Source organism: Eutrigla gurnardus (genome assembly GCF_963514095.1).
Source record: "Eutrigla gurnardus genome assembly, chromosome: 7".
Lineage (NCBI taxonomy): Eukaryota > Metazoa > Chordata > Actinopteri > Perciformes > Triglidae > Eutrigla > Eutrigla gurnardus.
The window spans coordinates 26086027-26098636 of record NC_139921.1 but is presented as its reverse complement, the minus strand read 5'-3'; the positions used below and the strand labels follow the sequence as shown (position 1 = coordinate 26098636).

The 12610-nt window shown below is 42.2% G+C and overlaps 1 protein-coding gene across 2 annotated transcripts in view; it reads right to left on the bottom strand.

Moving 5' to 3' along the window:
* LOC311016186 (SAM and SH3 domain-containing protein 1-like) overlaps positions 1–12610 on the bottom strand; it is a 38320-nt gene that overhangs the window by 11294 nt on the left and 14416 nt on the right. Inside the window, exon 1 of one of the 2 annotated variants that reach the window (XM_084013753.1) lies at positions 1009–1282. The exons of the other annotated variant lie outside the window; for it this stretch is intronic. The gene's annotated coding sequence lies outside the window, so the exon portion shown is untranslated. Of the gene's footprint in view, positions 1–1008; positions 1283–12610 lie in introns of those variants that run through there. 2 annotated transcript variants of the gene reach the window in all.

Here is a 12610-nt window from a genome sequence, read left to right as displayed (position 1 = left end):
TATTAGACACGCTGCATGTATACAGTACCTCCCTGTTGCAGACGAATGTAAACGGATAAACAATATGAGCGCCCCGTTCGCATGCCAGCCATTCTTACAGAACGGGAGTTTTTTCGGAGGGGGAAAACATTCCAGTCTGCTTTATATTTCTCTCTGTCTCCTAATTAATGGTCTCCAAGCCAGAACTTCAGCATGAGACATCAACCACAGAGGCTTGAAAAGGAGAGCGTGGTGTCACATTTCTCAGGCGCTGAGCATCTCATAGACGGACAAAAGATCCACGTGCCCCCGGGGCCCCACAGTGTCTAATGAGTGATTTTACAGTTCCCCCGTCTTGTCTCACTCTTTTAGGCCACCAGACCTGGGTCACAGAGTGCCAGCTTATCATTCCCATCACTCTATCCTGCTTTGAGCCAGAGATGTTGAAGGACGGTCCTGCTTCAGAAGTCAATGCCACGAAGCATCCTTTTCTATGACCGACGTGGTCTCTGATAATAAATGAGAGGAAAGTTAAGTAAACTCCATTTTTAACTACAGTACGTGTCGTCAGACATCTGATTCACGTATCAGAGCAGCACAGTCGCCAAACAGGACTTAGTAAAACCAAATAGACTGAAAAGATTGCATGTTGACAGACGATTTGACGCAGCTATTTAAAAAGCCTTATCCCACATTAACTAAACAACTACAGCCTCGATCCCAAAACACGTTAAAGTTCAGTCGAGGATGTCACGTTTGAAATGTCACCGACTGCAATAAACTCGTGTTAAACAGTGTTAACAAAGACTGACTGTGTTCATGCTTTTTCTATTAAAATAAAAAGTCTACATTAACCAACAAAAAAAATAAATAAAAAGCAAACATTTGAACAGGAGAAGATACGCACCCTACACAGAGTTGTCATTTGAAATGAGGTTATATGAATTCAAATGTTCCAGTGAATCTACAGGAAGCTATAAGCTCCAACCACTGGACCACATTCCAGCACAAACATAAAAATACACTCACCACAAACGGGCATCTGGCTGCCAACGGTAGCTACCCGGCACTAGTTGCTCCTCGGTTCCACCACACTGCTGTGAGTGAAAGGCAGCGTTCTGAAAAGTTAACTCAGTGGAGTGAGTGGAGGACAATACATCCTGAAGTGAAGGGGAGGGGTGTCCGGCACGCAGACATCAGGGGGAGTTTGGCTGAGGGGAGGTTTGGGGGGGGGGGTTGCAACCACATATGACGCTGGTGCTGCTGGGTGGGGCAGTCTCTCCAGCTGCAGCCCACAGGGACCGGCTGACTCACATGTTCAAATAAACCACCGCCTCTTTTGTGTGAGTCTGAGCCTGCGTGTTTACGTCTGCAGCCGAGTTGATGTGTCAGGCTTTAGGAGAGATGTCGAATATTGGTCAGATATGTCTCCCTCTACTGATACGGAGGCTTAAACAAGTCTATTTGTGCATTTTATTGAATTGTATGAGCTTTCTCTTTTAACAAAAATACATTTAGGTCCTGTTAATTCCCCCCTCCTGACAGCTTGCAGAAAGCCGTTTTATGACCATCCGACCATCAGTGGATCAAAGTTAGATGCAGCAAATGTGTCTGGGTGTGTGTCCTTGTGTGGTTGCATGACACAAACTGGGGGACACATTTTAAAAATGCAGTTCTTTAGAGCTAAAACTCTGCAGGGTATCTTTAAAGTGTCCTTCCATTAAATGCTTATACACATCCTGCTTTAGATGCACCTTCAGAGGCTTCCAACACCTAGCAGTGCACTACTAAAACATTTAAATCACTACATTCATTAAGCTGATCTACGGCTGTTAATCAGTGAATGACTGACTGAATGAATGGACTTTTTTTCCTACATTGTATTTGTGACACAAATAAACAGGAGCATACAAAAGAGCATCCTCACACTTTCATCCATATGAAAGGCTCACATCCTTTTATTTCATAAAGAATAATATCAACATGAAGTAGGATATAACATTACAAACATGCAGGTCTACATAATCAAAACAAACATATCTAAATGTTACTCAGGTTCTTTTAAAAACACTAGCAGTCTGTAGGCCAGCAGGTGGCAGCAAATATCAACTCTACTCAACATCTTTCAGTTACTTGCTGATGTGCCGTTTGATAGAGAGCTGAAGGTTGGAATTCGACTCATTAAAGTGTAAACTAATTCCCCTCAATCTAAAGAAAACTGCCTGGGTCCAGAACTTTCAATCTACCCACTCCACCAAGATGACTGAAGAGTTGAAATTCTGTCTGATATCGGCGAAAGAGAAAGCGTAGTAATCAAACACTAACTCTAATAAAACACCTAAACGGGGTGACCTTGCATCCGAGTCTCCCTGTAGAAGTGTAAGCCTCTCCAGGAGGAGCATGGTGCCTCACTGTTGTTGGCCGTCTACAATTCAAAAAGCATCTTCACATGCCCTTGAGGCATGAAGTATCAGGGTGGTGACCTCGTTTGCTTGGAGTGTTAGTGTGGAGAAATAACCCTCAGCATCTTTGCCTAACCCGACCCTATCTTCATCTTTAGTAACTGACCGCTGACTCCAGATCAGCAGCAGGAGGTCACAATACCAGTGTCAGATCTCCTACAGGAGGCTGCAGATTACGCTGAGCTGCAGATGGATGGTGGAGATGGTGGAGATGGTGGACGGCCACGTTCTGCAGACACTTGCCAAAGGGCTAAGGCGGCTCATGCCAGGATGGGGAATTTTACGCTTGGCTAAACCGCGGCGGACTGCTCGTCACCTCGGAGCACAGGGGAGCCAGGGATAGATGCCATTCCTCCCTGACAGCCAGCTCCTTTCCTATCACCGTCAAGTCTCCTGATTTTGTCAGTTCTGACCTGGAACGCCTGAGCACTCATCTGAGCTGCGACCCCTGGGGAGATCACTCTGTGCTCAGTAGAGTGAGAGACACAACCCTTGTGTCTGTGGAAAGACTAGCGCACACGATCGGGACAATGGAGTCGGTATCCCACACTCCGACGTTAAATCCAGAGCTGGGACAAATCAGATCATGACACCAACGTCTGCCGAGTGCACGTTAGAGATGATCCAGGGAGGTCTCGGATGGGTGACTGAAGGGCATTTTCTAAAACCTTGGGAAGCCATGAAATCATTCAACCGAAGTTTAAACAATCAGAAATTGGAATCACAAGGTTTTCACATGATCTGCCCTTCAGGAGAATCAAACCAGTCGCAGCTCATTCCTCTATAACGAGAAAAACCAAAACACCTACGACGGAAAACATGTTTTATGGGATGAGCGTTAAGAGATATTTTAAAACAACCGTGACAAAATGCTGTGAAAACAAGAAGGAGGAGTCTTTTTTTGATTGGATTCTGACATATTTTCCTACGATGAAGTGCTACTTCAGGTCTAGTGAAATTCAGCTAAATAGAAGTACAAGAAAGTCATGTGCCAGATGTGTGTATGTGTGAGAATCACTGATTTTCCAGAGCACCCAAGGGCCCAGTCCAGACTGACAGGCCTGGAAGAGGAAAAAGAGGATCAGTGGAAGAGCTTAACCATTCATGTCTGAGTGGTAAGTGGATTTTGACAAGTCCCAAATGAAGGGTTGATGGGAAGGGTTCTGGTGTGACATGCACACTGTCAGTCACACACACACACAGTGCATATAAAGCATCTAGTGTTCTTTGAACTGCGTCTGTGATACGCAGCTCTCATCCCACGTTTCACTTCGTCGGTCACTGAGCAAATATCTCTCAGAAGACAGCAGGCAGGTAGACAGAAGAGAAACCCACACCAGCGATGGTACAGCAACTCTGAACCAGGATCAGCATTTAAGTCAAAGACACAAAAACGGAGACCGTTCCAAAAAGCAAATTAAAAACGACATAGTTGCCTTCTGGTGTGTAAATACAGATTCATGGGGAAACCAGCCAGAGGTCCAGATTAAAAGAGGACGGAGGTGAAACTCCAAAAAAGGAGATTAAGAGGGGAGGACAGGAGGCACAGAACAAACCTTTTGTCTATAGCACTAAATCTTGCAAATCTGATTAGGATTTGCAACATTTGATGAAAACCCAGATTCAGACGGAGAAAACTAGACCCTTCCAAAAATCCCGTAGCTATAAAAATGCTGCACAAGTCAGGTTTAAGTATGTAGAGTATCTTGTTGATATAAAAGCATGCTGTGGATTGTTTGGGGTTCTGGTTTGCCCCTGTTCTTTGGGGCATGATTAATTCAGCAGTGCAGAGATCAAATGGAGAATCATCCCCTTTAGATTTCAGTTGAATTACATGCAGGGAACGTCTCCTCTGGATGGCAGTGTGTATTTGGCCTGTAGATTGTTCCCGTTCCTTAGAGTAGGTTTAATTCAGTGGTGCTGAACACAAATACAGAGACCTCCCTTTAAAATTCAACACAATTAACACCCAGAGAGACCGTTTGAATCCCTCACTCGTAAAAGGCTCTGGGATTTTCTTTTTTTAAGTGAAGCAGCCTGTGGATTGTTCATATTTCTTGGAGCATGTTTAATTCAGAGGTGCTGAAATCATTTCATCCACCCCTCACCCCCGTGCTTTGGGTAATTACCCTGGTGCGACTGTGTCCCCCAGGACACGACAGCAGGCTCACGCCGTCTCCGGCTACATTATCAGTGCGGCAGCTCTGCCCTCACAAGACCACAACATCCACTGATCCTCCAGCAAGACACGGCGCAGGACTCAAACGCAGCTGTCAATCATGCAAGATCATGGGGGCCCAGAACGAGGTAAGTCTACATGGTGTGAAAACCAAGTGAATTGGTCCAGTGAGGAAAGAGAACAGCCTCTGGGCATGTGTCCTTTGAAACCATGAGAAAAAGAAAATGCAGACGAGACATTGCCCGGCAATAAGTCAGATGGAGAAAAGAGAGGGAGTGGACCTCTGACCTTACAACTGACGGATGTGAAACGGTTAACAATGGTGCCTCATGAATGGATTTCAAGCAGAGTGGGCTGTTAACTGGTGTCAGGGTTTAAACTTCATCCAGACAGAGTGGGGGAAGCACCAGACTGTACTGTAGACACTGACAGGCATGTGAACTACACATTTCACAGCCAAAACCTTCGTCTTGCTATGGAAATGACTGATATCTCACTAGGATGCGCCTGACAACACTTTCCCCCCCCATTGTCTAGTCAGAGCCGGCATCTCTGCCAGACTCGCCGGTTGGCCCTGCCCTCCGGGATGCTGTTTCTCAGAGAGCTGCATCTCAACACTGCGATGATGTCCCTCAAACATTCAGAGGGCCGTGCTCTCCGTTTGCACATGCCCCTTCTGACAACCGCAGACATCCCAACAGGGCTGGTGACAACATCTCCTGTCCACTTCAATTTGCCTCCTCCTCTGCAGTCTCCCGACGTCGCTTCCCCTCCTCTGTCATCCCAAGGACATCCACCTTACAGCCACTACATCCATTAATGGATGCTAACTGCAGCTAGCCAAGCATGCCCTGACATCATAAGAATTGTATGAGGAACTATAATGAAGCTGAATCTCCGATAGAAAATAACATCCAAGAGAGGTCTCGCTTTCAGTGTTTGACATCGGTTCTACGACAGATTCAATTCTTCATCTGCTTATCATCGTGTAGCTATTAAACCTTGATTTCTTAAGGCTCAGATATTCCTCCCTGCACACCACGGGCTGACAGGAATAACAAGGTTGAGATGGAATTCAGTCTGCTGCAATTTCATATCATTTTCACACTTAATTTTTTGCTGAATGTCAGGAAGAACATCCAACATCCTGTCAGTCACATTTTGGTGCCTCATTGAAGTTTCAAATCAATCATAAATGTGAAATACCTGTATTTATTGGAACCAGGGCAAAACATGAGATGACATGAAAAGATCTACTTCATTTCATTAATAAAATGTCGTGTGACATAAACGCCCAACTTATAGTGGCATCTGTGGACAAAGAAAGTTGAACTATTCTTTTCTAAAGGCGCATTTAGAAGATCCGAGTGGCCACGTTGTAAAAATATCATACAAAATTTAATAATGCAGAATGCTTAAATCATATTAAGTCAAGCGTAAGCACTCAGGAATAAAAAATTCAATGATTAAATTCATGCATAATAAACCATCTCCCCGCAGTAAGCTATACAATTCCCACATACTGTGGCTCAAAATTCACTTTAGTTGATATAATGAATGAGTCTTCCCCCCGTGACTAATTCACAAACTAATGAAAAGTGCTCCAACTTTCAGGATCAATATCTCGGAGGCAATAAAAAAAAAAAGGATTAAAAGAACAAATAAAAGAATGCACCATGGTGTTGTTGCGCTACGAACCAAACAATGAATCACCAAGGGCACTTTAACAGATAATCCACCTTTAGAAACATTCAAACTGCTGGGATTTATTCATTTTATTGGATCCATTTCATCACTATTCATCATTACATCTCGGAGGAGCTGGCGAGTTACGGCCAAAAGCTCATTCAAACTTGGCCATCACTCTCTCAGAGGAGTGTCCGAGTTTCACCGACACATCGATCGGTCTCTTGATTGAAAATCTCAACCTCTTGGTCCAGATTTTGGACCCCTTTTTCAATTCCCCGCCTCCTCACTGCCTCCGTGGCTCTCCTTTTCACAACCCTTAGTTTTTAAAAAACATCTCTTCTGTCCCACCCTCTTCTTCTCGATTGCTTGATGATGCATGAAAAGAGGCATTAAAAAGTACTAGGTCATAAATCCCATCCTTAGAGGTTCTAAATAACTCAAATAGATTAAAAAGGATTCAATGTGAAACATTTTGAAAATGGAGAAGGGGTAGTATTAAATAAGTTATTCTTCTTACTACTCCTTTTCGGACATGTTAAAATGTTTAAATATTTTGTGTTTTATTACTGGTAAAAAAAAAAAAAAAAAAAAAAAAATGTTATTATTCTTGTTTGTTGTTTGTTTGTTTTTGTTTTTGTTGTTTTTCCTTTTCTTTACATTATTTCTATTTATGTTGTTATTTCTTTCACATGTTCGAAAAAAAAAAAAAAAAATGATGACTAGGCATGTGGATATTGAATCTGGATGATAAAAGCAGATCATTCATATACAGGCGGACCGTCATTTAGTAAAATTATTTCTACTCCCGAGGTGAACTGAAGGTCATGACAAGGTTAAGAAGAGAAACATATTTCGGCAAAAACAGAGGTCATGTGATAATATTAGTCCCATGACTTTGTGATTTGGCATTGACTTTTCTTTTCCTTAAGCCTTTTTAGGTGTTACGCAGAGCTGTGACATCATATCTGGAGATAATGTAGTAACCTCCAGTGAACTAGTCCTGTGCTAATAAGGCTTTAGTAGTTTTTTTTAGGGGCAGTAGATGAGGAAATATGTCTGGGTCTTTTGCAAAGTAGAGACGAAATACCCATGGTTTGGCAAACTATTTTCCTAAACCATAACAAAATATACAGTATGAATACAGTACGGGACATGCCTGTTAAAATGGTCATCTTAGCTTGTTTTATTCGAGCAACGGTCCAAAACCTGAGGATGTTTTATTGTAAGAACTTGGAACCAGCAAACGTTGACAATCAAAATAGTCGAAGATTAATTCTGTCGACTGACTTTTCGATAAATTGCCGTCACTCTATGAGGAATATACTTAAAACACAATAGTAAGTCATCTAAAAAAATATTGTAGACAGTAAAAAAATACAGTTCAAGTGAATCGTCTAATATATTCAGCATTACCATACGGTTATGAGATGGCATGTCATATTCTGGCATACACCGGAGCCATATTAATAAAAAAAAAAAAACATATGATTATATTTACAATCTCAAACTAAATGTTAGTGGAGAGGGAGGATCGTTACATTCATAAGAAATAACCGTTGTTTTTAAATCACGTGTTTATTTGTCTTGCAATTATATAACTAATAATTACAAAACCCCCGAAGGAAGGTCACCTGCCAACTTTGGTTACAGCAACGGTCAAGGGGTAAATTTGTGTTTGCTCTGTCCATCCTGCCGGCCCAGCAGATACAATACCTGTCAGACAGCTTCCTGTCATTCCTCACAGAAAGGCACGTTCTGCATTTCTTTGCAGCTTCCCTCACAGCTATGACCAGAACACGTGCTCTATTTCATCTTCTCTCTGTACACACAGGTTGACATTTCCCATGTGCATCGTGAGACACACTTTGTGGTATTTTGTAAGAGCTTTTTATACACAAACAACAATTCTGGGTTTTTATTAACTCCGAGTCCTGCTGGGTGGAATTTACTTTACTTAAGCAGCTGAGGCTACGTGTAAGGCTGGGTAATCATTGATTTAACTAGAGCCAAAGAAGAAAAAACAGCCCAAAAACTCCCCTCTAGCTGTCGCGATGACGTACACGACTGACTGGAGCGTTTACAGGTAAAAGTGAGCAGCTGTTTATATGGAACACTGTCACCGCTGCAGCAAAACGAGCTTCAAAATGTCCCTCGAGGCCGGCTGTATTTACTGCATCTTTACACAAATCACTTAAGAAGGTTGGGCTTGGATCAATTTCTTTTTTGGGTGTTGTTGAACGCCATCCATCCATCCATCCATCCATTAGCTATAATGTGTCCATTTAGAGGGTCAATCCCAGCTCAATGGGTTAAATGCTATAGACATAAGTAAATCAATTACCTGTACAATGTACAGTTGTTATTGTTGCAAACAATAACACGATATATTGATCAGAAAACAAATAGTAGGCTGTCATACACTCTGCTGTTTTCAGAGAGAAATCCAGGTCCAAAAACAACATCCAAAAAGACATCAAAGATAAGCCAAATGATGAAACACAGCTAGTTTCTATGGAGCTCAGAGTGAATTTCTGCTGTTTGAAACCTGGCAACCATGCATGACATTGACACAGATGCTAGATTTGCCAACAAAGCTGAAAAATAATTCTGTATTTCACAGTGACAACCTGTCCACTGGGAATCATTAGCCCATGAAGGGGAGTCCCATTTGTGGCCACTCAGATGTTAACATATACATATATATATAGTGTGTAACTGATATTATGAGTTGAACTGACAGTGATCGTCTCAAAAGGGGAGCCAAGATTCTGAGTCACTCTTCTGCACATAAGATCATTTAAGATGGAGGCCAAGCTGCCCTCGCCAGAACAGCAGTTTGAGTGTTATTACATATTAATGGACACAATGAAAGTCAAACCTAATCACAATCTCAGAGGTGAGTGAAAACTATAAGAGGACATCCACTGGAACGGTTTCCGTTAGTGGCAAGGGTCCAAACTCTGTCCTTTGGGGGAAGTGTGGGTAAAAGGGGGAACAATCAGGATCCGGTCTGATGATCACAAAATGGAAAATATTTGCAAAACAACTGGGATTGCTGCATTATTTCCGCTCTGGTGTTTAGAGGCATGCTAGTGCAGGAAAATAAACATAGGCACTGCAAATGAAAGCAATTTCTCGTCCCTACAAAATGCACTCAGATGTTATTAGGTAGAGCTCATCCAACGGTCCTGCAGTTAATCCTATATGAAGGTTCTTGAAGGCTGAAATGTCACAAAGACACTGCATACACATCCCACAGCAGATGTGATTGTGGAATGTATTATCCAGAGTAAGCTGCGGCAAGAGAGCATCTACATACTGTAAATCATATATGAGGTTCATTTTAAGTGTGTGTGTGTGTGTGTGTGTGTGTGTGTTGGGGTACTCAGTCTTCCCCAAAGAACAAAGGGAGCAGATTAAAGAACAAATTCTAAAAGCAGGGGAAAAAATGCATTACGTGATGTGATCCTCTATGTGAAACTTACATGCGGACAAGCCATAAATATGTCATTTTCCAGAGCTAATGAGATAATAGATGAACACAGTCACGTTTCCCATGTAGACTTTATTGGCCACTATGGAGGCAATTAAGTGATCATGTCTAATAGGCCTCAAAGAACACTGTGTGAATAATGGATACGGTGCATCAATGTGGACATAACCTTGACAACGATACAAAGACAAGGCCATTTCTAAAAGACACTAATAAATCCCCACTTGGAAAACAGCGATGATCCAATACCCCAGTGAACACATACAAATACAACTTTGTATTTGTAGAATACAAATTAAAAACAAAGACAGTATTTCTACTAAATATCCAGTCAAAAAATGAAGAGCCAAAGCGAAAGCCAAGGAGCGGCTTTCTATTACTCCACAGATTTACATCCATGGATGAACCTGTTTGGGTCCGTCGGTGCATCATGTCAACCATGTCAAATCTGTTGCACTCTGAATCAATTCTTCTGCCAGTATGACTCTTCAGACAAACTTTGAAAAGCTGAGAGCTAAATGTCAGCGGCTCCGACCTCTCCCGCGTTTACTTCACCGTTTCATTATGACGTGCAAGTCCAACGTTTTCAAAGTTCAAGTCATCCGAGTTTTAACGAGGTGACCCCGCGATACGGACCCGCAGTCTGCGGAGTGATATATTCGGACACTTAGGCACATTTGAATGAAACATGAAAGCAAGTCTGAGTGATAAATATTCAAGCCAGTGGACTTGAGCCACAAATAGATGCAGCCTGCCGCAGGCAGACACTGGCCCCCGGGGGACACCAACAAGACTTCTTCAGGAATCTCTGCAAACTCATGTCATGCAACACATCTGAGCAACAACACACAGTAACAATGGAAACTGTGAGGCCCGAAATGTGCACACTAAGCTTACTAAAAAATCAAAAACACAATAATAGCTTGGCATGACACTCTCATCTGATCGGTGTGAAGTCTTTCTTCTGGGTTTCCCTTTTAGGACTACAAAAATGCGTCACAGTCAAAGAATGTAATTATAAGAGAGGCTTATGAATTCATAAATAATCACACTAGTGTGATGATCCACGTTTTGCATAGATTAACTGCATTTGACCTTCTTTGAGGGCAGATCTAAAAATCGGAATAAACTGCACAATTAGATTAGAAATTCATTTCAAATATGCATTTTGAGTTCGTCCCCTGGTCAATTGGCTTGCCTTCATGCATTGTGGCTGAGGAAACTAATGCAATATTCTCCAGCCCAGTTGACACTTTCCTCCACAGGCACGACCCCTTCCCGACCCCGCAGATAAAACCCACCCATCTGCTGCACTAAGAAGATTAAAACAAATGCTAAAAATTTGCCAACAATACTTGACCCAGGTCCAACCACCACAAGCGGATGTTTTTCACCCTAAATTGTATTATTTACTTCTCTGTATTTTTGCGGTGATCCTGAAACAGCTATTGTTTAACGTTCATAGTGACATTTTACGAACATGGACGGGACAATGTGTTCACCTCCAAACCATGCCACCATCCACAACCTTTTCACTGAACTTAAAATTCAAATGCCAACAAAAGCATGGCATGGTTCGTAACAGTGACATAATAACTATGTGACATTTAAGAAACTGTCTGCAAGATGTAAACTGTCTACTTGGATAATAGTCAAGAAGAGGTATGCAGCAAGCTGGAAATCAAACCGTAACGAGCCAGACCTCTCTGTTTCCAAATAAATGATTTTAATATTTATTAGACGCGTGACTGGAGGCACCACTCTCACTAGTGACTCACCCTGACTAGAAACCACCAGACATTGGGCCAGAGGTCCTGGTGCAGTGGTACGTTGGCCTCATTATGCCATATGGATTTTTTTTTGGCCTGTCTGCACTAATCCCAGTGAAAGCCAGGCGTACGCCAGCAGACATGCCAACTTCTGAAACCTGTTAGTGCAAAGGTGAACCCCAGGCTTCAGTATCCACCACAGCTGTCATGTCTGGTTGTGTGACTGTGCAGCCCGCAGCAGAGGGGGCAGCAAGACAGGCCAGGGTTAGTCATGAATGCAATGGGCCTCATGACAGTCTATCACATCAGACTCCATAAGGTACACAACCAACACTCCACCCATGGGGTGTCACTGAGCTAATGACTACCCAAAATGCACTGCTCAAAGTGCCAGAAAACAGAAGAAGTAGTCCACAGCATGCAATAAGACATTCAAACAAAAAAAAAGCAATATTCTTGACTGTTGGTTGTGCATCAAGCCTTACTGACCCATATAGCTGTATGATACCACATTACGTCTCACATGGCTTATTGAAATCCCTCTGTGCCTTTGCATAAATAAGAGCTCATCATGGATTTAAAGTGCTTTGATAGGGTTGGTTTTAGGGTTGTCAAAAGTATCGAAACTCAAAAAAGTATCGATACTAAAATGTTGTATCCGGATACGATACTCATTTTCAAAAGTATCTTTTTTGTTAATAAAAATATTTCTTTTAAATTTTGGGGTCTTTTTTTCATCCTTGTGGTATCGAAAATGGTATCGAGTATCGAATATTTTCCTGAGTATCGGTATTGAGTTGAAAATTTTAGTATCGTGACAACCCTAGTTGGTTTGTTATCATTCTTAAAAAGGTTTCCATTGTTTCTAATCTAGAGGAAGGTGTTTTCACAATGAAAATGGTTCACAGCCAGATCTGTGGATTATCCTGTGTGACCGGCACACGGTTGTTGGCACATTTTACCAAGCTCAATACCACAAATGAAGTTACACAGCTTCATTGTGTCGGGATGTCAGCAAGAATCTCACAAACTCTCAGCA